The 25,197-nt window shown below is 41.8% G+C and overlaps 1 protein-coding gene across 4 annotated transcripts in view; it reads left to right on the top strand.

Moving 5' to 3' along the window:
* Positions 1-25,197, top strand: part of NCKAP5 (NCK associated protein 5) — a 440,247-nt gene that overhangs the window by 32,425 nt on the left and 382,625 nt on the right. The window contains exon 1 of one of the 4 annotated variants that reach the window (XM_035332338.1): positions 9,137-9,291. The exons of the other annotated variants lie outside the window; for them this stretch is intronic. The gene's annotated coding sequence lies outside the window, so the exon portion shown is untranslated. Of the gene's footprint in view, positions 1-9,136; positions 9,292-25,197 lie in introns of those variants that run through there. 4 annotated transcript variants of the gene reach the window in all.

Below are 25,197 nucleotides of genomic sequence, written 5' to 3'. Positions count from 1 at the left end.
ACATACCACGTAGTGAAGAGAACACCTTCTAATTGTGACTCTAATTGCTTAGTGCAAAAAACATTTGTCTTAACTGACTAAACCCCAGTCAGATTCATCTTGGTGTGTTTATGGCTGTTTTTTCTCATGTGCATTCCTGTGGATTATTTTGCAAGCTATCTCATGGGTGTGTTGAGCATCCAAGCATCCTTGCAAACAGTTACTGCAGATGTATAGCTATAATTCAGGTGAATCATCATTCCCCTTGTTAAAGTTTTACAGCAAAATATTTGGCTAAACACAAATGGGAGAGGTCTATTTAGGGATCAGAACAAAAGCAAACTAGGCTTATCATGCAAGGAAGAAAATTGCTTCAGACATGCAGTTTATTTAGATTTAATAAGACTACAGCTGGGCAATATGTTTAGAAGTTAAGTGCCGTTCTATTGTACAAATGCTCAGGGCCTTATTCACTCTCGGTGTGTATCAACACGAGACCCTTGAATAAGATTCCCGGAGTGGAAAGCTGGTGTAAGCAATGATTTGCAGAAACATACTGTGTTTGACTCGCCGTTGCAACTGCAGAAGAATAAATGTGATCTCAAAACACCTGGTACTGGTCTGGGTAGCTAAAGGATGCATTGATTCAGAGCATCACTACTGAGGCTCTGGAAACTCCAACTACAAACAGAATTGACGTTTGTTCTTGCAGACGTCCAGCTGTCCTTTCTTGCTCCTGCACTATGGGATATGATTAACAGTGCTTTGTCATCAGAAGACATTTTAAGTAATCCATTGAAATAGTTTGAACTTAAAATGCGTCTGTGAGAAGTTGTCTGTGGGCTGTGTGGTCAAGAAGACAAATTCTATTTCACTGGGGAAGAAATGCCCTGGCACAAATCTCCTTTGATCTGGTGAATGTTTGTTGTTGTCTTGGAAATGAAAACAGGACAGAAGATTCAGCTGCCCATCCTATAGCACCTTAAGGTGTCAGAAATTGTAGGTGTGATGTGGGAAGTGGGGAAAAAATCCTTAAAAGTGAATATCAGGTCTGGGAAACTGAAGTGCTGAACTTGCTACCTCTTCCCAGACTGGCTGCTTTATTTTTATGTCCTTCTTTGTCAATTCTGTTGCCTTTCTTTCTGTCTTTTGCTGGTTCATTAACCAAAACGCTCTAAATCTGGTTTGACTGTTTATATGTGCTCATGTCCACTTAGTTGAGTAATTGTAAATACCACTACCCTGCAGTTCTGTGTGTTCAAATTTCAGCCACTGAATTGTTTGGTGGAGGACGAATGAACTCAGCAAAGAATGATATGGTCAGAGCTTTATTTGCTTTTGGAGGAAGAGTGAGGCAATTGGAAGATCTTACAGCTAATATACAGAACTCTCTGTCTTGCTTTATTTTTATGGCCCTAGAAAACTTGGACTTGTTTACTAGTCACGCTGTAGCTCTTTGACCCCCCCTTTCTTTCCCATGCTTCTACAAAGAAAATTCTGCTAAAATGTTTTTTATGCTCAGGAGAACTTAGTACAGCATTGTGAATAGATTTTTTAGTGATAGTTCTCATGTAATGCAGTTACAGGACCTGAACTGTCTCTTCAAGCAGAGAATTTTGTAAGTAAAATCTTCAATATAACTGATGGAAGCTCTTCTCTTGCCACTACAGTCATCAGAAGAAAAGGTTATCCCTATTCTGCAGAACAAGGAACTAAGAAGAAAGGATATCAGTAAGTCTGTAGCTGAATCTGACAGATGTCAATTCTCTTCTTTCCACCTTGTGGCCACGATTCCTGGCCCAGCTCTGCCTTTCCAGTCCCTGCTTTGCCTTTGCGTCACCCTCAGACTGAAGTCAGTAGCCACACACAGGTCCCCAGCTCAGAGGCCCGCTCACCCACCTTCATGCAGTGCCTGTTACACCTATTCAGACCTCGGCAGCCAGGCCTCTAACTTCACTGTTTAGGTTAACATTTTAATGCGAGTAGGCTGACTTTCAAAAGGAGTTCCCCCCCACCCCTTGTTTTAGGCCTTTCCTTAGTCCAAGGAAGTAATTCTATGGCAGCCCTAAAGCAAACATAAATTAAACAGTTCCCAGCATTAGTGCAGCCCAGCCTTCCTGTGTATAATACCCTAGCAAAAAAAAAATAATTAGATGTTATGAGGGACTTGTGCCTGGTGCAGCTCATCAGAGGGTCTCTGCAGTGGGAGTCATGCTGTTTCAGTAGATGTCTGTTGCTGGCTTACTGCTGGTGCTGAAAACAGTCTGGTGGCACCTTTCCTCTACATGTTTTACCTCTAGCTGCTATTTAGGAACACAACATAGTAGCTTGCTGCCTATGGCATCCTTAGGTGTAAGTTTTGTCACAGAACTGGCATTGCCCAGTTCCTGTCAGAGATGGAGCCACAGGTTAGAATAGAAATGGGCAGAAAGATTTCTGCCCAGCTCTGAAAAGGTGCTTCAAGTACAGAGGGACTGAGGTTTAATGTGTACTTGGCTTCAGCACATGCTACTGTTTTTGTTTGCTAAATCTCTCCCCATGCACTGTACTGGATACTGTGGCCAGCCATCGTCTTGGAGATCTCCCTCCAAACACAGAGCAGCCAACTCTAAGTTTATATAGTGCTCAGTAATGTGGTGCCAACAAGCGATGCTCCCTTTGTGGATGTACTTTCTATGCCGGCAGACAGTGAGTGGTGAGTACCACCATAAAGAAACCCCGTTGTTAACCAAGAAAGTTAAGTAATGTGCCCAAGGACACACTTTCAAGTGGCTAGTTCCACCCTGCTTAATTTTTTGTGGTGCACTGTTGAAGGCAATGCAGTTTAGCATGAGCCCAAGGGATCACCCATACAATGTTTCACCAGCATGCTACAAAGGCCAAGTTTTCTATCCTAAGCAGAACAAATCCTGACTATTTTGTTTCCAGGTATTATAAACTAGTCCAGACTGAGAAGGGTACAGGTGGAAGCAAAACTTACTCCCAGCCGTTACTGTTTTTTCTCTTTTGCCTCATAGAAAGACTACAATTGTGTAACAGGAGAGACAATTTTAGACTCTTTAGTACTCAGGAATACAGTAAGTTATGTTTTACCTGTCCGTCTCTGGAGAAGAAAAGCTTTAATTAAGTCTTGCTTTAATTATTTCCCATCTATGCAGTACCCAAATGCATTATGAAAGTATGACATTTGCTTTTTGCCTGCCTTCTGGGAAGGGTTAGATGCTGAGATCTCTGATACTGTATAGAGTTCCAAGTACTATTATTAAAAGAGTATGTGAAACAAAATTCTTAATGTACGCATTGTTATGGTAATTGCTAAGTAGTGTTGAAAACCTGAGTGATTAAAAGGTGATATGGTACTTTCTGCTAAAGTAACTTCCCCAGCACCAGTGGGACTCCATGCAGGCACCGATAATCTGCTAGTATGGCTGGTATCCTGGGCCACAGCACGACTTCACAAAGCTCAGTGTTTGACCACTTTCTCTGGTGACGCTGTGTGTTATTATTCTGTGCTGTTTCAATTAATATTTTAATAATAATAATAAAGTCTTTGCAGGTTGTCTTACAAAGCTAATGAAAATGTCATTGTTTCTTATATTTATTGAAAATGCTTTCCTTGAAATAACTTTCCTGGCATTATTTTATTACAAGCTGAGTCCTCATGACCAAGGCTTTGATAGGAACGTGTAAACCAAACCTTTCTAGGTGACCATAGTCTCCTATGCTGAGCATCTGTTGGCCTTCCTCTACCTGTTTGCTTAATAGAAATTTAAGCCAACAGAGGTAATAAGAAAGAGCAGCTGTGGACTTGCATCTCCCCCTGACTCCTCTAACTCTAAGCACTCTTGATTCTTAATTTAATCCCCAGTGAGATGACCTATTAGAATAGCAGATTATGTTGTAAATAATTTTAAATATCTACAATGGGATGTGACACCCTGATCCTTTTTTCTCTAGACAGAGTTTTTCTCTTATTTCTTTTCAAGCTGTCACAGTTTGGCATGTGACTCTGCTTGGTTGTAAGGTAAACCAGCACGGAACAACTGAAAATGGCATTTGTCTTAATGCACCAAAGGAAATATTGTTCACCTGAAGATGACGCATCTCTCCAGGGCAGCAGACTGACGACCCTGGAGGTGAATGTGCATCCACACAAGATGCATAATTTGGATTGTTTTTGCTCCACGCCTGTTTACTTTTGCCCTGCAGTCAGTTATGTTGTCCAGACCTGTTTGTAGGCAACTGCATTCTCCCACAACCTTTACTGTCTTCTGCACGCGCCTGTCTTCTGCCTTGAAAACGTGAACTTTCAGACCATGCCCTTGCAAATGGGTGGTCTGAGCTTTTTCATATCCACCCTGCTTGGTCACATGCTTCTCTTCAGGAGCAGATTACCTTATCTGGTGGCAGCAACTTGCAGGGCATATGATTGCAGCAATTCTGAATACTAGCTGATGTTTAAAATACCTTATTTATTTTCAAGTGATATAAGGGAACGCAAAAGTAAGAACAATAGAGTTTGTGGGTATCATATTTTGAAAGGAAAAATTAAGAAGTGATGCTAAAGAGTCCATGGGTTTTAATACACATTAAACTTCCAAACTGATGTTAATGCTAAGTAATATGACTTTGTGCCTAGCCATATTTGGTAAGGGTATGAATTTGGTTTTGAACACAAAAACTTTGTTATTTTTTGAGAAATCTTTTCCACGTTAACACTGTTTGGGCCTACTTTGAAGAGTGTGGAAGTTCAGCAAATGCCAAGTCACAGGAGTGCGTGTAGCAGATAATGGACCAACAACACACGTATCTTAGCTTTAGGGAACTGGTCTGTCAAAGGTTGCCTATCATCTCCGCTCTTGGTATTTCAGCAGCATGCCCTGTGCTCCAGTTCCAGTATCAGAGATCTTTTTTCCTTCCAAGTTGGTACAGACAGATGACATTTGAAATCCCAGGAGGCTGACAACATGGGAACACTTCTCAGTGCTGCCTACTGTGAAGGAAGGGGCTACTTTCTGACATCCCCAGCTCCCTTTGCTGTTGCTGTCAAGAAGTCAAGATGCACGAGGAAGGAGACTGTCTTCCTCACCTGTTCTGCCATCCAAAAAATAAATAAATAAAAAAATCAGGTATCTTTTCTATGCATTCTTTTGTTTACAAAGCCTCGACTTTACTATTCAGAAGCATAGGACATTAATAATTGGCCATCTTGCTTTTGTTCAGCCATGGGGATGCTTCCAATAGGGATATGTCAACATTAGTCAGTAGTGTGATGCAGCAGGAGTGGCATAGTTGAGTATAATAGTTTGTTTGTGAGCAAGGGGTGCAGAACCAGATTTAAATAGGTCACAGAAGGAAGTGTATTTTCATATATATCCTTCCCCATACACCACAGCATGGTGGAGTTGTGGGTGTGCTATGACAGCCTTTGTGGTGATGCTTAGGAGAATATTGTAGGCCAGTGGAGCTTGAGTCTGCTGATATCCTGTTCTTGCCTGCCCAGGTCTGGAAACCTTGAAGTGTGCAGAAGGAAGATGGGCAGGCAGAAAGTGATAAGAAATGTACAGAAGGTATGGTTTGTCTTTGTGAGCACAAGGGCTGCAATTTTTCCTCTGCTTTCCTTCTGCCTATCCACCTCAGTTAGGGCCAGGGAGAGTCTGATCATCTAATTACTTGCCTTCATGGCATTTCAGGTGGGCAATCTCCGGATTCAGGAGAAATATTTGACTGGTTGGTATTCTCACCTTATTTTTAAAAGCCTGTAATAAGCCTTATTTAATGGTTCTACCTCCTGGTTTCTAGCATGCTGGTCAGAGGCCATATTCTTTCTAATGTCCCTTTCAGAGACATCATTCTTCTTGCATTTTGTCATGTGTTTCGCTAGGACGCTGCTGGTGTTTTAATAAATCCTCCGTGCTTGCATTCTCATCTGCCTCACTTCCTTCATTTTTAACCAGGTATCAGTTATGCTAATAGCCTTTATATATTTCCTCAAGATGGTTCTGTTTGACTGGAAACTGTTTCATTGATGCGTAGCATTTGCATGAGGGAAAATCAGCTTTTCATTCACTATGGGGTTTCTCCTTTGCCATAGTCAATTCGTGCCTATGTGTAGTACTGTAATGTTTTTTTCCTCTCGTCCAGCTGAATGCCAACAGCGGTTAGAGCAGGAAGGCAGCAGAGAATTGCCATTAGGCATGGTGGAAGTCTTCTTTACTGCTTGATGCCCCTGCTTTTGAAGGATTGATTATCTCCCCTTTGATAGCAGCCATATTTCTCTCAATGTCTTCTTTATTTAATAGTTTCTGAAATATCAAAGTAATGCTTTTCTTTTTCACTGTGCTAAGGGCTATTAACTGTCTTAATAGTAAATGTTTCATATGCTTAAGTTTTTGTCAATGCATGGGTTTTCTTGTGTAACTGTTACCAGAAAATCAGTTTAGTGTACAGCTTTTCTGAGGCTTATTGTGGCTGTGACTCGAATCCCACATGAGTCCTGAAAATAAATCAGTCTCCTTCTTTTGAAAATCACACCAGCGCTGTTTCTTTGGAAACACTGGCCAGTGTCTCCGATTTAAATAATAGTAAAGATAGATATTGAAGCTAAATAATGGCCAATTGTCTTCAGTGTCCTGTAACAATCAGTGCCACATCAAGGCTTCATGGCTGTCATCACGCAGCCCATGACAACGCAAGGGATTCCCAGAGCGACAGCATGAATAGAACTCCGACCTTTCTCTGAGGATCAGGGCTTGGCAGAGGCAGCGGGATGGGGCAGGCTGTCCTGCGTGCTGCCCTTAGCCATCCCGCCTAGACCTCCTCCTCGTCCACCGCATGGTTTGTGCTGATACGTCCTCAGATACTTGCACTGTAGCAGATTCATCAGGAAGGCTTTTATTTTTTAAATAAATACACAAAGTTTATAGGTAACGTGGTTAAGGATTGAAATATGATGAGTTGTAATTGCTGGAAATGTTCTAGGATTTTCTCTTTGTTTATGGCTGAGATCGCTGCAATTCTCTTTCCATTTTCCTTCTTTCACCCATATCACCTTTTGAACCTCCTGGGAGTTTTGTCATCAGTTTTGGTAGGCTACAAATGAGATAAAGGTGACCGGTGCTCTCTAATCATCTGTTTCCCCTTGGATGAGGATGGAAAGTCTGGATTTAAGCCTCCACTTCTGTTCCCTTTGGCTTTCAAAGATCTATGATACTTCCTAGTGCTTTTTAGCTGTTCACTTGGGTCAGTTCTAACCTGTGTTGGAGCTGCAAGTGTGTGTCTGCATGGGACAACTACAGATGCATAATGAAAAGAGGAAGGCATTGAGGTGCTGGGTTCGTGTCCCAGTTTGGTCAGAAGTATTGTGCCGTCAAAAGCGGGAAGACAAGGATGTTTCTGTATATCATGAATATATTTGAGGATAAAATACATGAAGTGATTGTGATACACTGGGTTACCGTAAGAATGTGGACAGGGTCTGGATGGCTGCTTGACCCTCTCTCAGTGAAGTATCACGAGGTAGTTAAAAGCTAACAAATCCTTGGGCTTCTCATCACTTATCATCTGCTTTGGCTGCTTCTTCATGTCTTTTTTTTTTCTTCTTCCCAAGTGGTACTTCCAGTAAGTTCCCTCAAGACCTTAGTACGCTGAGGGTTTGTACTTCTTAGGAGCATAAGCCAGTTAACTATGGAAATTTCCAGAGCTGGATGGAGTCAAATTATTAAAATATGCAACCCTTCTGCAGTATAATGGTCTCTCTCTGTGGCATTAATCCTTCTCCTTTTCATACAATGCGCTTGAAATGCTGCTTTTCTCTGTAGGCGGCAAGTATTGTCATAACTTCACTTAAGAACTATTCACCTTTTAAATGTAAAAAACAGTTCTCATTGTACTTCAGCTAGAGAATAATCCCTTTTCTTTTGCGCCTTCATCCTCCGTGGTGCACTGATGATAAGTGAACTCTCAAGCAGTTACAATTTCACAGGAGTTTTCATGGGCTGCAGAGCTCTGGGTTTTTCAGATACCAGGCGTTCAATCAGCATCACTTGGAATGCCTCTCTGTTTTTAAATCTGACTTCTTAATGTTGCTACATTCAGCCTAAATACTGCATTTTGCAGTGTGAATTCTTGTGGTTCTTTCATTAATGTCTTCTCATTCTTTTCTCTGAGCAGCTGTTGGTAGCTCTCCCTAACGCTGTCAGCTCTTAAACCTCTGCATTACAAACTGCAGAGCAGAATGAACTCGCTGCATTAACCTAAGGCCCGGCGAAGTTGGCTTGCAGTGCACATAGGACCCCAAAAATAAAGAGAAAGGGAAAAATGAGCCATTGGTAATGTAATGGACTAATTTTGCTTTATACTTTGATCCTCGAATAACTAGCACATTAGCTTTTAAAATAATTTCATATACGAAAATCCAGCTGGTAACATTCTTGATGTGTTGCAAGTATAGAAACAATCATTCCATTGTTATTTCCACATAGTGGCTCAGATCAGATAGAGAAGAAGCAGAAGGCAGGCCTCTCTCTGTAAGCGCAGCGATGTTGGAAAACTAACGCCGAGCTCTGTAGGTCTGCAGGCCGCTCTCAGTTTCTCAGTTCGTAAGGCTTTGTGCTCCCAGGATAAGCAAAAATGTAGTGAGGAATTATTAATTGCATCACCACACCTATATAATGGAGTTCACTGTAGTTATGTAGGAGTCAACGGTATTCAAACAGTTCCTTTTGATGAAGTAATCGGGCTGCTTCTGGGGCCTGTTTCAGCTGCTAGGGGCGTGCTTCAAATGTAAATGACTGCCAAATGGATTCCTTCGAAATTCCAGCCAATTAAAATACATTTAAAGTGCAGCTGGTGGAAAGCAAAAGGCTCATAATTGCCTAAGAACCATTTGGGCATGAAACAAACCCCTGAAGTTTGGTGAACGCGATTATTAAACGCTGCATTTCTGCAGAAGCACAGCAGTCGAACAAAGCTGTCCTCAACCGCAGTCCGGCAGCAAAGATGACACTTTTAGCACCACCTTAACTGGGACAAAGCAGGGAGTGTGTTTGTTAGGGTGTCAGTTTTCCACCCTTGGCTCTTTAAACCATGCAAGTTTGGCAGCTTGCCCTGTGTGGTGCTGCATACAAATATTGACAGAACACTGTGGTATTTGTTAAACCCCTTCTTGGGAAGCGAATGATTAAAACTCTGAAGGAAGATCTGAGAACCTCAGACTTGATATTTTTTTCAGTAGCACAGTAATATTTACAGAAAGAAACAGAAAATAGTGAATGGGGTGTCATGAATGACCTTCCTTTTCTGCTTTGCCTTGTAAGTAAGGAGAGATTTTTTTTGTTGAATGTTTTAAATGTTGCTCTGAAGGAGGTTTACAGTTAGTAGCTCTGAAAGAGGCCATTAACGCGTTTGATTTAACCTCGTGTTTTGGGAGGAAGCGACAATGTAAAGAGGTGAAAGACCTTACCAGAAGTAGCTGCACGCAGTCGCTGCTGATACCGTGTGTGATAGGTGCGCAGACGAATGCACGTCTAGGTTTGAACAGCCACGCTGCCCTGCTAGGTTAGAAGCGAGCCTTCAAAATTTGCTGCTTTTAATATGCCTGTGTAAAATTTACTTTTGCTATTTAACAGATCATTGTGCTGATTTTAAAATGCAAATGAGAAGATTTTTATAGATGGTTGAGTGTTTTTTTTGCCTAATATTGTATCAGAGAATACTCTCTTTACCCATTTGGTATTCAACAAGCAGTTGAAATTAAGGGAATGAATAATTTTTCCTATGTTGTCTCTCTTTTTTATTATTATTATCAGGAAATAATAAATAAATGAGAGAATGTCTTCCAGAACTAACAAGTATTTGTTTCTACCGATTGTTATGTCTTATCATATGAAATTATATGAAACTCCTAATTCCTTCCTATTGCGGTATATAATGGTCAGTCAGTCTTGGCTTCATTTATTTAACTGTGAGTAAAGTTTCCTGCAAATTTCACGGTGACAGATCATATTGCAGCAGTTGGGGTGCATTTAAAAGTGCCTTGTTAATTGCTGATGTGTGAGGAGCACAGAGAGAGTGCCAAAGGGAGGCTCATAAAAAAAAAAATAAGCTTATTGCCAAAATAAATGTCAAATTATAAAACTTTAAAAACATTTATCAAGAAACTTAAATATCAGTACACTTATACTGTGAAAATTAATGCAGTTAAAGCAATCAAATTCAAGAGAATCAACATTAAAAATCTTTAGATTGAGAGGTTGATTTTCTTGTTAAAATACCTTTTTTTTAACTGCAAGTATTCACAGAGGGAAATCTATTGATAGATAAGAAAGTATTTTGTTCAGGTAAGTCCTACTCATCACCAGTCACTGTTACTTATTGCAATTAAAGAAGCATTGACCCCAGTTTTGTATTATGGAAATTATCTATGTATATGAAATACAGAGGATAAAATAAGTCAAAAATCAACAATTTTATATTTAAGTGACGTGAATCATGCATATAAGTTTTAGCAGCACTGGTCTATTATAGCATTGAAGATCTGATCCAAGCACAAAGGCAGTAGGAGTACAGAAGGGAGCGCGAAGAAGTTAGCTATCTTAAAGAAATGGGCTAGACCAAACCAGCTATGGCTGCAATAGTTTGCTAACACTGTTACTAGTTGTTTTTGCATGCTGACTTGTAATAAACGGTATGTTTTAGGGTATCTGGGGGGACTCTGCTGATGAACAGGGCTAAGTAAGTATTTTTTTGTTACAGAATAAAAATGACTCCTTTCTAAACAAATTTACAGAGTAAATGAGGTGGGAGATGAGGAAGCCAGTACACGAGTAGAGACCCACCCAAAACCGGGCTGTTAGCCTTTTTGATGGGCATTCAGGGCCAGCAACGGCAAAACTTGTTTCAAACAAAGTCTCGATCTGAAACAGGCTTGGCTGACTCAAGATAAATCAATAGATGAATCTATGTCCTCCTGCATAATGACATTTTGCATTTTGTGTACTTTTTCCATATGCAATGATGTTAGGTCCTAGGTCCAGTGATTCAGCTAATACACCATTTACCTCAAGGAAAACGAGAGAGGTGCTTAGAAAGCATGCAAACAGGTGAAGAGGATGTATTAGTACTTCTGTATTTCCTTCTTCTTGTACCAGCACTTGGCTGGGCTTCACCTGTTTGCACATCAGAGCCTCCTTTGCACAATTAAACATGGAGCAAGCGTCTCTCCAGGGAGCTTACTGACCTATGGGCACGCTGCTGCCGGATCTCTGCAGCTTAGGTGGAGCTACGTGTGAAACTGTGCAAACTACAGTGCTCCTACACAGGTGTTAAGGAAATAGTTCGGGAATGCTAAAAAGCTCTTTAGGCCTCCCTGCGGTTAAATATCCTTTGGAAAGCTGGATTTTTTTCTTTGTATATTAGTCCTTAAATTCTACCAAAACACTGGCAGATCTCTATTGGGCTTTTCCCCCAGAATGACTTGCTGAAAAGTTGTATGGCTCTGGTGTGACTCCACAGGGAAAATTACATGAGTCCAACTGAAGGGTCAGCATAATTTATAATGGCAAACAGATGAGAACTTTCCTGCAGTATTCCCCTGGGCAGTATTACTGAGTGATTCTGGTACAGCTATAGCCACTGCAACTTCATGTCGTTGGAAGGTCGAACTCTGAAATCGTTGGGTATCTGAACATATACCCTTCTTTATTAAAAGGCTTGCAAGGAGTCCGTTATGATTATACTGCCCACAGGACTAGAGAATGGCTATTCTGCTGCTTTCCTGAAAATCAAAGTGCTCTTTGGTTTCTGCATTAAAGCATCTATTCATTTTACTTCGGCTTTACTATTTGTTCCCTATGTTGCTGATCCTCTGGAGAACTCCAGAGGACAGAACCTGTCCCCAACCTTAGAGCATGTGGAACAGCAGCAGAGGGAAAGCTAATTAGTGGATGAAGATGAGTCTCACACAGCCTGAACTCCAGCTAGTAGCAAAAGGGGAGACTTCTCCTGTGCACATGGTATTTTCCTGTATCTCTGCGAATAGATGCCTCTTACGTTAGGTCTGCCTTCATATCCTTGATGAGGACTCACATAGGACATGCAGGAGCTGATGTAAAAGTGATGAAGGTGTTGGCCTAAGAGAGCTGTTGCCCTGTGTCATCCCTCATAGCTCTTGTGCTTAGTTTCTATGACGGGTGCCGTTTGGCACACGCTTTTCTCTCTGCAACAACTGTTTTCTGCTGTGCTCATTGGATCTGGTCCTGAGGTCCACAGTCTGGTGGCGTACAGCCGGGAAGAGGCTGTTGATAATGGGGGACTGCGCGAAGACTTAGCTTGGAGTATGCCTGGTGCATCTTTCATAGTCTCTTATCATACTCATTATCCCTCCAGCAGGATTGTATACCACTGCGTCCCTCCCCAGTCGCGAGGCAGTAGCACACTGCGCCCTGTCAGCTGGGGTTGGCTTCCTTTTTGCCTCAGCAGGCAGTGGCCTACGGGGTCTCTTTGGGGCTTTTCAGGTGCTGCAAATTCTTGAGCTGACTCCACTCTGAGCATGTGATAATTACATCTCATCATGCTGATGGCAGAGCTGGGGCCAATGGAGGATCAAACCCTATTCCCAAGCCAGTTGGAAATTAAGAAATCCTGGGGGAGGAAGGAGAGACAGGGTTGAAAATGTGAGTGTGGCTCTTTCAAAGAGTGGTAGAGAGGAAAGGGAAATGAGAGCCTTAAGTCTAGATCCTCTTCCATAAAAGCAGTCAGTGAAAGAACAAAAACGTTTCTGTACAAAATGGATCTTCAGCTGAATACCTAGCGGGCCGTTAGGTGGATTGTGCAGCATCAGAAAGATGTAGGAGAAATAAGTGCCTGTGTCTGTGATTTTTGTGTTCATTTCTGTTAACTGTGGAATAGCATTGCTTGTATTTTGTATTTAGTAAAAGAATTATTCATTTTACCCTTACTGGAACTTGAGTGCAGTAAGAATAACTTAGGAGGAATTGTTAACCTTGAGGACAGCCTGTCCTAGTAAGCATGGTGATGGTTAAATTTCCATGACCGTTCCAGAGACCTGAAAAGCCCTGGTAGGGCCAGTTTTGTTGATATTTTCTACTGAACCATAAAAAGTAATTGCATGGGCTGGCCTGGGTCATGTTCCATGCAAAACCCTGGATCAGTACGTGTCCTCTGTTGATCAAACTTAACCAGATAAATATCTCTGCAGCCATGTGCAGCACAGGGGTGGAGACATCTCATAACTTTCAAGTCTCAAGAGGGAGCTGAGAGTTGTTTTGAGTATGAAAAGCTTGGAACAGGATATCATTTTTTGTTTCTTAAAAAAAAAAAAAAAAAAGCCAAAAGGATGGTGCTTGTTTTCTAGATCAAAAGTGAGAATTCAATGGTGATTACAAAGTAGCTTTTTTCATTTACACCAAAGCTGTGCCTGATGGTTTCCTCATAGCCTTGGACCTGTGAAGTGAAAGCTGAAAGCAAGTGCAACTGCTGCAGCTCTGTGCTTGTAGAGAAACTGCTGGAAGAAACTAGAGTAGCACTCGTGTTCCTTCAGTTTCGACAGACGGTCCTCAGTTCTGGTCCTCAGTGAGGTGACCGGTTCTTTTCTCATTCATCTCATACTAGTAGTTTACTTGTAAAGGACAATTAAAACATTCCATATCCCTTTCTAGGGGTGTCTTAAGCCAAAATATGGATTTCTGTTCATTTTGGGCATGTTTGCTGTTGCAAATCAGTTCTACTGGGGCTTCAGTTCCGGGATTTCTGGTTCTGTGGGATTGTTAAAAATAACTTTCCTATTCTGCTTGGTCAGGCGTTGATTTGGTTCCTATTTACTTAGGATCCCACGTAACGAATTCGGGGGCAAGTTGTTGGAAGGATGGATAATTATTTCCAAACACAGAGGTTGTGCAACGTGTAAAGGAAGAGAAGAAATACTAAGCTAACATAAATTGTTAACCTCTCTGACATGATTATTGGAAAGCTTAAAGGAAAGAGTAATGTGTACCAGATACACGTATCACAACAACTACATTTTTAGTAGGACTGATTTCCAGTAAGAAATTGTAAAATGCAAGCAGGGCAAATCAGAGTGTATTGCAGGAAGTCTCTTAGTGGGACTTACTGTCTGAGTACTTGTTGTTATTTTTGTGGAACTGGTTTTTATGTAAAGTTCTTCCTGATACAGTTTTATGCTATAAGGGTAAAGGGTTTTCAAAACTTTAATTGCACAAATTATGGGATTGTCAAGGCTGGTTCAGGTAGTCCTTCAAAATCTGGATGCTGTAAGAGCTCTGGTAGTCTGCTCTCTGCAGAACTTCTCCCCGGTGATGAATTCAACTCTTAAGCTATGGTCTTTAAAGTGATTATTTCAAATCTCACACTGTCTGAGATCCTATGGATAACCTGAGAAGACAGACCTTCTCAAAGCTGCTCACAGACTTTGGTGGCAGAAGAGGCAACTCCCCAGCCTCTCACCTAAGCAATGAAATCATCATGCGTACAATTAAGTTTCTGACCATCCTTTCCTCTCTAAAAAAAAATGTTCTGATACAATCACTATTTTAATTACCCAGAGTTGCAGAGTTCAATGCAGTAGCCTGTAACTTTAATCCTGTAGCAGTAACTAAAGCTGATAAATGAGGGCATCCCAGTTAAATGAGGTTTTAAAGCCTTGGTGGTCAGTGTGTGTAGCTGTGGTGCACAAACTGGATCCTGGGCCTTAATGAAGTTATTCCTACAAACATGGATCCTGCCTACAGGACCAAAGTCATTTTTTCCTTTCCAAAGTCAAGGAGTTCTCCCCTTCCTTTCTTCTATGGTAGGAGCGACTAAACAGGAATTGAGGGTAGTTTTTATGAGACTTCTGCAGCAGCCCACATGAATGTTGTCTTTGTCGCATCAGCCCAGGAGAATTTCTCAGATAGGCAGCTGGGCTCATTACGCAGAGCTTTGTTCCTGTAGGGTTAGGCTGTGTCTCTAGACACCGATTTGTATAAATACGACTGCTCCAAGGAAGGAACTGCCTTTATTTCCTTAATTTGTTGGAAGACAAGTAATTTGCTTCTGTTTTCCAGTCTCACCCACATTGGCTTTTTGTGGCTAGTCCTAAAGGAAAAGCCAATTCATTATTCTTTCCAAGTCCCTCTTCCAGACAAAATAACAGCAGCTGTGTAGCTCCTACTCTTTCCTTTCCATCCCCTCTATGCCCGTAGGGGATATATGTGGGGACACTATCAAAGTAACACCTGTATTTGGAATCTTTCTTCTTTTTAAGCCTAGAAAGGCTGTGTACAGCTAAGAAAGAAGCTGACCCACTGCAAAGGATTGTGTATAGGAGGCTGCTGTAATGGGGAACAGAATGTGTTCCTGGAGCTAAGTTCACTTCCAAAGCAACACAACTTGAGCAGCACGCTCTGACATTGCCATGTCCAAGGAACAAGTATTGTTATGCCTATTAGTGCAGGTTAGCTTTTAAAAGTATTTTATACTTTCTTGAAGCTCCCGTGGAGAAGCGGATTTTTTTTCTTTGCCATTTTTGTTGCTAACTCCTTATTTTCAATAATGTGATGCGGGTTTTTGTGATGTGAATTGTTATACACTCTCGTAACTTAAAAATACATGTTGCAGGGAATAACCAGGTGTGAAATTTCATCTCTTATGAAGTCCTGCAGAGGGTAACATCGCCCTACTCCCTTTTGCAGGGCAGGTACTCAGCGGGGACATCTGAAGGCTGGCCTGGGCACGCAGGCAGCAGGGGCAGTGATCAAGCACCACAATCCCTGCTTGGCCTTGGCCTGCGTGGCTGTTTGTGAGGGTGGGATGTGTGATTACAGCTGTTCTGCGAAATAAGGTATTTTAAAGTGCTTTGTGATTGCCTGGCCTCAAGCATGTGCTGCAACCAAAGTGCATCACTAGTGAGAGTAAAAACTGGAAGAATATTTTTTTGACTAGCTCTCGATGATGGAGCTTTATGAGAACAGAAAGCAGCTCTGCCTGTACTGTACTTGGTCACCTCAGGAAGCTGTCAGGGATTGCTGAAACAGTAATTCTGAAGCTAAGTATCAGTAAATGGTTTTGGTTTTTTATTATTATTTGAAGGATCCTAGAGGGGAGAAGTATGGAGGCTTTCCCCAGAATGTCACAGCTTTGTTGTTCAAGGTGTGGCTACCTCTGGCAAGATCCTTCCTAGCAGTGGGAGGCAGATGCTATAATTTCTCCGGCACCCAGTATATGATTGCTATTAGCTCCATGAGACCTAATCTCTTCTGAGCTAACCTTTCCTCTACCATGGAGTATCTGCTGATAACATGTTTTCTTCATTGATTACTAAAAGTTTCACACAAGTGGTACTGTAAGCAAATACACATTTTCTTGACTAGTAAAAGCATTGATCTTTCTGCAAAGCATCAGGCTATCTATGTGACAGGACACCAAAGTGGAGTTTTTCTGTGATTAGTTGTTTATTTTTTAATTCCTACAAAGCAATTTCCTTCATGCACAAGAGGAAAAGAAAAAAGGGGGGAAGGGGCTGAGGAGGAGGAGAGGGGTAAAGGAAAAGAGAGTTGACCAAACATGGATCTCAGGTCACCATTTACTACTTTCCAGCTAAAGTCCGCCGTACATTAGGAAACACTTTATCATTGCCCCAACTCACTGGAATGGAGCCTAAATGGGGTTTGCTGTCACTGCTGCACTGAACTTGCTTGCTGAACATCAGTGCACAACTGGAACCTGTGTGGCATCACCCAGGAATATGCTTTACTGCCCAGTTCAGGTGGTGTTGGAGAACAACTTATTCTTCGGTAAGATTTAAGTCTTAGGAATCCAGGTGGAGCTTCATTTGGACTTTGATACCAAGGGCATCCAGCTTCGTGCACCAGGTGCAGGACAGCACAAAGCTGGAGGTGGTGCCCAGGTTGGCGATGCCTTACTCCCTGGGGCATTCCTGTCACTGCAGCTTCACCCTGCCACTGCTGTCCTGCAGCTGCTGGCACCCAGATCTTAACAGTCAGAATCAACTGAGGAAAAAAAGGCTACCTCAAAGCGAGAGAAGTGTAGAGAGGGGCAGAAATGCAGATGGGTAAGGGGTTGGCCCAAAGTCCCCCAGGTGACAGTGGCAGAGTTTAAAACAAACAAAAAAGACCCAAATCGTCTTGGTTAAGTGCTTGTGCTTTAACAACCACAACATCACCCCTTCTCTGACTATGAACCTCTTAAATAATTTTGCTCCTCGCAATGACAGTCATTGTTATAGGACTTCTTCAAAAGATGAGCGTGTTCTTGCCTTTTGACAGTTGCGAAGTTATTTCCTTTGAACTGTTATAATCTGGGCTTTGCAGAAGAACTTCCCAAAATGAATGATGATTGTATGGAGCTGCTGGTCTCTGCCTCACATAAAGCAGTGGCTTGTGGAACGCCTGCTGAAGTTTGAGTCAACAGCGTAGTTTGTCTCTTGTCAACTGCTCCTTTTAATACACGAAAGGGAAGAAAAATTCATTTTGTGTGACACTGCTCACTAGGCACGCAGCTGCACTGCACGTTCTGCTGTGAAATCCTCAGCTGCTCCTCAGTGCATTTGGTCTTAAAGGCCTAAAATGACTTCTGGAGGGGGACTGAATTAATTTGTGGAGTTTTTAATTTTAGAGGGCAACTGTAAGGATCCTGCTGGCGACTTCTGTGAGAACAGGATTCCGCCACAAGCAGAAGAGCACCAGAAACCTGAAAGGACAGCTGTACAAAACCAGATGAGTCCAGAAGTTTGGCCTGATTTCTTCATTTAGCCCTGAACCAAAACCAAGTTGAGAGGTCTTGCTTGTGACATGGGACAGTCACTGTACCCCACAACCTCTACCTTTTGCAGAAGAGAGATGCTAGGAGAGGATCGGACTACACATAATGGGCACAACAAACCTTTGGGGGTTACTTATTCTGAGGGAAAGTATGCCGTACCAAAATTAATTCTGCAAACACAAACTTTTGTAAATGCAAAAAAAAATAAAACGGAAATACTCTTGAACGGGATGCAGTAAAGAAATAGAGGACAAATTACAACTGGCACAAACGGGTGCTATCTACTTCTGCCAGAGGAGCTGATTTAGATACATAGGTGTTGACTTCTTTCTGGTCTGTTTTTATTTAGCTTTTTTAAAGCACCTGCTCAAGACATGCACACACACACACACACACACACACACAAAAAAAAGCAAAATTAATAGATATGGGTTAAAAATAGCTATTTTCCCCAAAGAAGTATGCACTCTTTGTGACTGCAATTATCAAATATGATTTTTCTTGGCATGTCACAGAATTGAAGTTAGAAGTGCACATAAAACATATTGGAACTTCCTTACCTGCAGAATGTAACTTCCTTCGTGCACAGTGAGTGCCGGGAGGGCAGGACACGGAACACTGTCCGTACTTCGTATGAGCCAAGGTGTGTAAGAGGCTTTTGTGATGTTGACCTGGATGACTCTGTGGTAACTTGTTACAAGTGGCAGCAGCTCACCTACTCGACGTGTGATTTTTATCCTTTTCCTACTGAGATGGACAAAAAAGTTCCTGAACTGTTGAAGTCTGAGTCAACAGCATGGTCAATCTGTTGATTTCCTTGCTAATGAAAATATGGCATCACCAACCATTCATATGAAAAGTTTAACCGGTGGAGTAAAAGCTCATCCTTCCAATTTCTATATGGGAAGAAACATTTCTTAAAGGGACTTGTTCTGGGATAGACAACACGTCCCATACACATCATCAGGTGTATTTGTATATCGGAGTATAGTCCACAGCTCTACCTGTTGTACAGTGATGAAGAAGAGAACAAGTGGACTTCCCTAGAGCTTCACTCTAAAATCCCACCACATGGACGCTTTTTCCCCCCACTACACTTTGCCTTTTGCTTAGCGGTTTGGGAAGACCTCATAGACTGTTTTCTTCTGCAGAACCCCAGTAATTACTGCTTCCTTTTTTGAGCAAAGTTTTTGGCTGTTGCTGAGGATTGTTTGAACCCATCCGATCCAGGAATAACTGTTCTGAGAACACTCTGCTGCGGCTGCATGGACAATTTTATTCTATGTGCTGGAGGTGGAGGCTTGAATCCCCTGGCTAATGCTGTCATAGATCTCAGTAGGGTCATTTTGCTGCCTGGCTCAAGAGAAAACAAAATAATTATTCAGAAAAAAAATCTTTTAGAGCTTGAAACACTTTTCCTTTATGTACACCACATCCACAACTGGCCAAACAATAAACAATGGGAATTTTTGTCTCAGTAACATAACTTAGCAGAATAAAAAAGCTGGAATTCTTTCAACAAAGGATATTCTATTCTTCTTGGATATTATGAAAACTGATGTCACTTCTCATTCCTCAGGAAAGAAAAAATCCTTACAGTTTGCAGTACATCAATGCAGTCATTTTTTCCCCTGACTAATCTATAAAAAGACATTGTATATGAATGTTATTTTCTCTGCCAGAAATGCATTCTTGGAACATAATAAATGCTTTTTTTGTTGTTGTTTTTGTTCAGTAATTTAGATAATAGTTTCTCCATGAGGTTTCATAACATTTATTTACTACCATAAACGATTGGACCAAGTGATTTCAGCAGTCAAAATTGGAATCCCTCAGCAGTAAGCTTTCTTATTGAATTAATTTTGTAAATATTATGCTTAAAATAATTTCAAATGACAACTTTATACGAGCAACATAGCATGGATATGGAACAAAACTGTAGAGCTCTGTGTGCACAGGAGACTTTAATGGCAGCAGCATCAGCTGCGGAGATTCAACTAAGCAAAACTTGTTCTGGGATTATTGACAGCCTTGGATAGTTACAAGTATTTCTTGTTCGGATCAATCAGATTGTAGTGGATGTGGCCGACAGCACTTTCATGCTTTGCAAATACAACGTCTCAGGAATTACTTTTCTCACAGAGTGAGGATCCAAGTCTCAGCAAAGCCTCCCCGTGCTGCTGCACCCTTTGCCGGCCACGAGCCTGCCTCCTGCTTGAGCGGTGAGCCCTTGGGCTCTGCACATCTCGTGGGGAAGGAGCATGGTTAGCTGTGGCTGTGGTGGCTTCCACGCAGCACGGGGAGATGGCTGCTGTGGGTTCTGCTGCCGTCCTGTGCTCACCCTGTTGTCTAGAGCCTGGCCAGGTGGAAGGATGGAGAGGTGGGCGCTGCAAGGTGGCCTGCTGTGCGAAGTGCGTTGTGCTGGGTGACGCAGACGTGAGGGGCCTGCTGGTGCAAGGCGGGTGGCTTTGGGGTTGGAACTGGCACTTCCACGGCCAGCCTTTGGGTGAAGCGCACGTAACCACTTTGTGTGCATCTGCTGAAAGTGCTCTTTCAGAGACGCTCCAACTTTGCTGTGCTAGTCCCTATTTGCATACAGCCCACCGGGAAGATGGTGGTATAATGAACAATGCTGTGCCCTCTTGGCTTTGCTCGTATAATTGAAAGGAAATCAATGACAGCTCACCCTCTCTCTCACTCTAGCCATGTATCGCTCAAGAAAATGCTTGTGCGTGTCAGTCTGGCTGAAATTCCCCTTCCTTTTTTGTTTTTTAATCTGATTCCTCGGCACCTTTTCTTCACACTCTAGTTACAGTTTACATCACCGTTACTGCATGCAGTAATGATTGTTGAAGGTGACCAGAACAGTGTAAATTATCATATTTAAATTAAAGATTGTGCCTACCTGCTTTGTTTCTCTGTTGTCTGTTGCATTCTACTATTTTCTGATGGTGCTCATTTCATCTGAAAGATGAATCAGCTGCTGATGGGTTTAACCACCTTCATTTTTATCACAGAGACGCCAAGCATCATCCCCCTTCAATCAGCTCAAGCTTGAAGTTTAATTGTGTTCGGGGGCACAGTGAAGTGAGATGTTGGCCTGGAAAAGCACTATGTTGTATAGTCTGGGGGACTCTCCAGGGTTAGAGAAGTTCAAAAAAAAAAAAAAATAGAGGAAAAAGAGGGGGGAGGAAATGCCCACAGCTTGCACTATCTGTGGGGGCATTGTGGAAGTGCTGTGGGAGGGTCTGGGAGCGTGGTGACTGCACCCTCTGCTCCGTCACGGCTGCTTCACATCTGCAAGTCAGGCAACGACGAGCAGACCAGATTTAGCCTGACTCTGTTTTTCCAAATACCTAATACTCCCTACAGCTAGAGATATTATCAGGACCATCACAGCTTGCAAGGACAGTTTTTTTTAGCTGAAGGCATGACTGATTTAAAAGGTATTGGAGGATGAATGTTACTTCAAGTTTTTTGTTTTGTTTTGTTGAATAAAAATTTTGCTTGATTCTCGTCTGTATGTATATTTGCCACAGTTTTTGTTTTTCTGTTACTTTAATAACGTTGCCCCCCAAAGAATTTGCCTTTTTCCTTAAACCAGGCCTTGATTCTCAATAACCTCACTGGGGTGTTTCGTTTGTATGAGTGGCTTTTAGGCCGTACCTGGCCTCAGGGGGCTGAGCTGAATTGCATCCCTCCGGCACCCACTGGCACCAACAGTGCTTCGTTAGGCACGTCTTGGAGTGGAATTACTCCTCTGGGTCCTGAAGGCAGGCTGGGCTGGGGGTTTTCACAAGCATCCCAATGGCAGTTTCAGCTGTGCAAATCTCACTGAGCTATCCCCTCAGTGAGATGTCACCGAGGTGAATATAATCAGGTGCAAGGAGATGACTCAATGTACTACTGCTTGGAAACTTGTGGAAATTGGGAAAGGATCTGTAGTGTCGGGGAGGTCCAGTGCTTGTGTGAACTGTTACCGTACGTGCAGCGTGCTCGGTGGTACTCCTTAAATTCCCACTGGTATGACACGTTATTTTTACCTTGCTGTTCCTGGCAATTAGCATATGAAATGAAAATCCTCTTTACTGAGGCTCTTCTGAAATTTCTGACATAATTTTCCGCATGGAAGGAATGCCATATCGATGACTCTTATGACACGGAGGGACAGTGGCTAGGTCAGAATCCTTCGCGATTATGGCAGCAGATTTTAATATGTTTTTTATATGAAGAGAGTAAATGTTTTGGGAAATGGACACAATAACTTAGAAAGTAGTTTCCATTTTTGTGAGGTTTCTATCAGATGAGATCTGTACTCTAATGATAAAGTAAATCACTAGAAAAATTAAATTAAAGAAAAATTTTGTATGCTAATTATGTTAATATAGTTCAAGTTTTACTTCACACTGGTGGAGTAAAAATCCTTTTTTTTTTTTTTTTTTTTTTTTTCAGTTGCAGTTTCCATTTAATTCTAAATAGAAAAACTGCAAAATCCTCAGGTTTGGGCTTGTTTAACATGCAATTACTGAAGACAAACAACCAAAGAAAAGCCATCAAATGATACATATCCACAGGTAATTAAAACCCCTCTCTTCTTTCACAGAGAGCAGTGAAAACTTCAAATCACTGAAACTTTTTAGACCTTTTGACTGATGTTACGTTAGGATCCCACTCCAACCAAGTGCATTGTGTTGTCGATGCCCTTTTATTTAATATTTACTCATTTGAACCTATCTATAGTGTGTACGCATACATAGACGCACATTTATCTTGGTGGCTGTACAAAATCTAGAGAAATACCAGGGAAACATGGTTTTAAATATGAATTGTATCGCTTCATTCTGCCCAGACGAAATGACGTGATGAAATATCTCTTTTGGCAGTCATACAGAGTGACATGTTTTTAATTTCCAGAATTATTAGTCACCTGGGCTTGCAAAAACACCTGTTGCCTGTGTAAACCTGCTGGTCTAAATACCCTTGATGTGATGAAAATATCCTCGCAGCGATGCTCCTTATCCAGTAGGTCTCATTTTCCCTTAACTTCAAAAGATTATTGTCCTCTTGGTACTCACTCATGCTCTTTTATCTAACAAGTAAATGTCAGAGCCAGTGGGGGCTACAGACCTGAAAAATAATATTCAAAAGGAAGCCCCTTGATGTGGCGGTGTCTGGGATCTTCCTTTTGGCGGTTACAAATGGCACATTAACACCTGAGAATAGAAAATCATCCCGTTTCTCAATTCTGCATGTAATTGTAATGCAGCACCGTTCCACTTGCATTTATTGTTTGTTAAAATAACGCCCTGATGTGGTCAGTTAAACAGTATCCTCCTCCAACCATCCTGGAACAGAAAACCCCCAGAAAACTTTAAAATAATTGGTTATAATTGAACCTCAGCAGCTTTGATGCATTTTCCAACTAACAGAGCACAAAAACATTATTAATAGAGTAAATGCTGACTACATGCGTTGAGCTAAGCAGCAGTCAGCTAACGGTTGGTCTGCCTGTTCTCACGGAGAGCTTGTTAGGAAGGAGACCTTTGGAGAAAGATCTCCTGCAAGGTGCCAGAGCCAGACACTGAGGTGTTTTGATAATCGGTCCTTTCATGTCCATTGGTCATTTGTGTCCTGTTAGTACAACTTAACAAATAACACATTTTTTTCTTTTTCCTGCAGTGCCTTTAAAAATAGATTTTACTGCAGTTGGAAAAGTTATTTTGCAGTTTAATTTCCATAGTCAGAGGCTTTTCATTAGCACAGCTTCTTATGACATGAGTTTATTCTGCATGTAGTTCAGTTACATTATGGAAAATCATAGTAGTAAATATCTGCTAGGTATACCGGTTTTTGTAATCAGTCCCTGACAACATCTGTCAAAACAATACGGGAAAATGCGGGTTTGCTTTGTCATTACAGAATGGGACTGCTTGTTTATTCAACAGAAGAAATAAAGCATATTGAGAGGAGGCCAAAAGAGTCACACTGACTCAGTCACTGAGACTTCCAGTTTCCAGCTACAGGATATTTTGGTTCCAACACTTCACATCAATAACAAACAATCTTTATGGGAACCATCAAATGATAAAAATGAGAACATGAATTGAGAGCTAGGCTATATATTTTTTAATCTGTTGTATGCTGTAGATTACATTAGGGTCGATCTCAAGATTGGAAGGAAGCAGGTTCTGTATCACAGGAGTCTGATTTTCAAATAAATGTTTGCCAGCTATGTGAGATATATCAATAATTCATCACTGTAGTTCTTCCGAGATGGTCTGCTGATGCATGTACTCTGTCAGAGCACATGGTAATAATATGAGCATTTATGTGATTTACAGATCTACAAAATAGCAAATAACTAGAAATTTCTTCAAGTGACAGTATGCATAGGCTCTTGAATGTCAAAAATAGTGTGCGTGACAGCTGCAGTACGTGTAAATCACGCTCGACTGTTTAAAGTGGTCTCTGGGTATAGTACATGCACTTACACTGGCTTCCTCGTAGTCCATTCCCAATAGCTGATGGACAGGCTGTATTTTATGTAATTGTGCATTTTCTTATGCTTCTGTTAACTGCTGAATCCCCCGTGGCATCCAGTAGCTGCAGTCGTATCTCTTGGCAAATAGAATTTGTAGGGCTCAAACCACAGGCATTTCCCCGCCACACACTGTCGCAAGGGCCTGCAGTTTCTTTTAGTAATTTGGGTCTTCAGCAATGTGCTGGAAATTGTGTTGCACAAGGAGGTTTGTAAAATTTTTGCATGTGCTCTAGTTCAGTAAGAAACTTAGAAACGGTGACTCCTATGGTAATTTGATGTTGTGCCTTCACGGAATTCAGGTGAGATGCGTTCTTTGATCGCAGCTATGTGAGTGCCAGTATCAGTGGGAAGAGCTTCATCAGCTTTCAGCCAAATTCCCATCTCTGTACCAGCTTTGGTCCCGGAGCTGCTCAGGTCTGTGTGGTGCAACAAAGCACCATCCTGCCAGCATGCTGCATTTGTCCAAGCTTTTCACTTTTGTGGTCCAATCTTTTAGCAGAGTACATTGACCTTAAACTGGCTCAGTATTTATCAGACCCTGCGTGCAACCAACCTATGGAAGCGTGATTGGGAAAGTGAGATCAGAAAATGTGTTTACACCAAAAGGAGTGAAGACCTCTGGCTTTCTGGTCTATTTTCTGTGGCACAGTGTGCAGGTAGAGCTGAGCTTAATCCATCTTCCTAGCACCAGTGTGGTTGCCAAGTGCTGTGGAGGGAGAGGAGCTGTCACTCACGCCGGAAAGCTGTGTGTTAGAAGAACACTTAGCAGCTTGAAGTGTGTTCTTCAAAAGAGCAGCGCTTCTGCGTGGAAGGAAGCTCCATTCTTGCCAGAAGCGTGTCCATTGGGTGCTGTCATTCATACTTAGCAGGAGCAGAGA

The sequence above is a fragment of the Oxyura jamaicensis genome, chromosome 7 (assembly GCF_011077185.1).
Source record: "Oxyura jamaicensis isolate SHBP4307 breed ruddy duck chromosome 7, BPBGC_Ojam_1.0, whole genome shotgun sequence".
Taxonomy (NCBI): domain Eukaryota; kingdom Metazoa; phylum Chordata; class Aves; order Anseriformes; family Anatidae; genus Oxyura; species Oxyura jamaicensis.
Note: the sequence above shows the minus strand (reverse complement) of the source record. Positions and strands in the feature narration are given on the sequence as shown.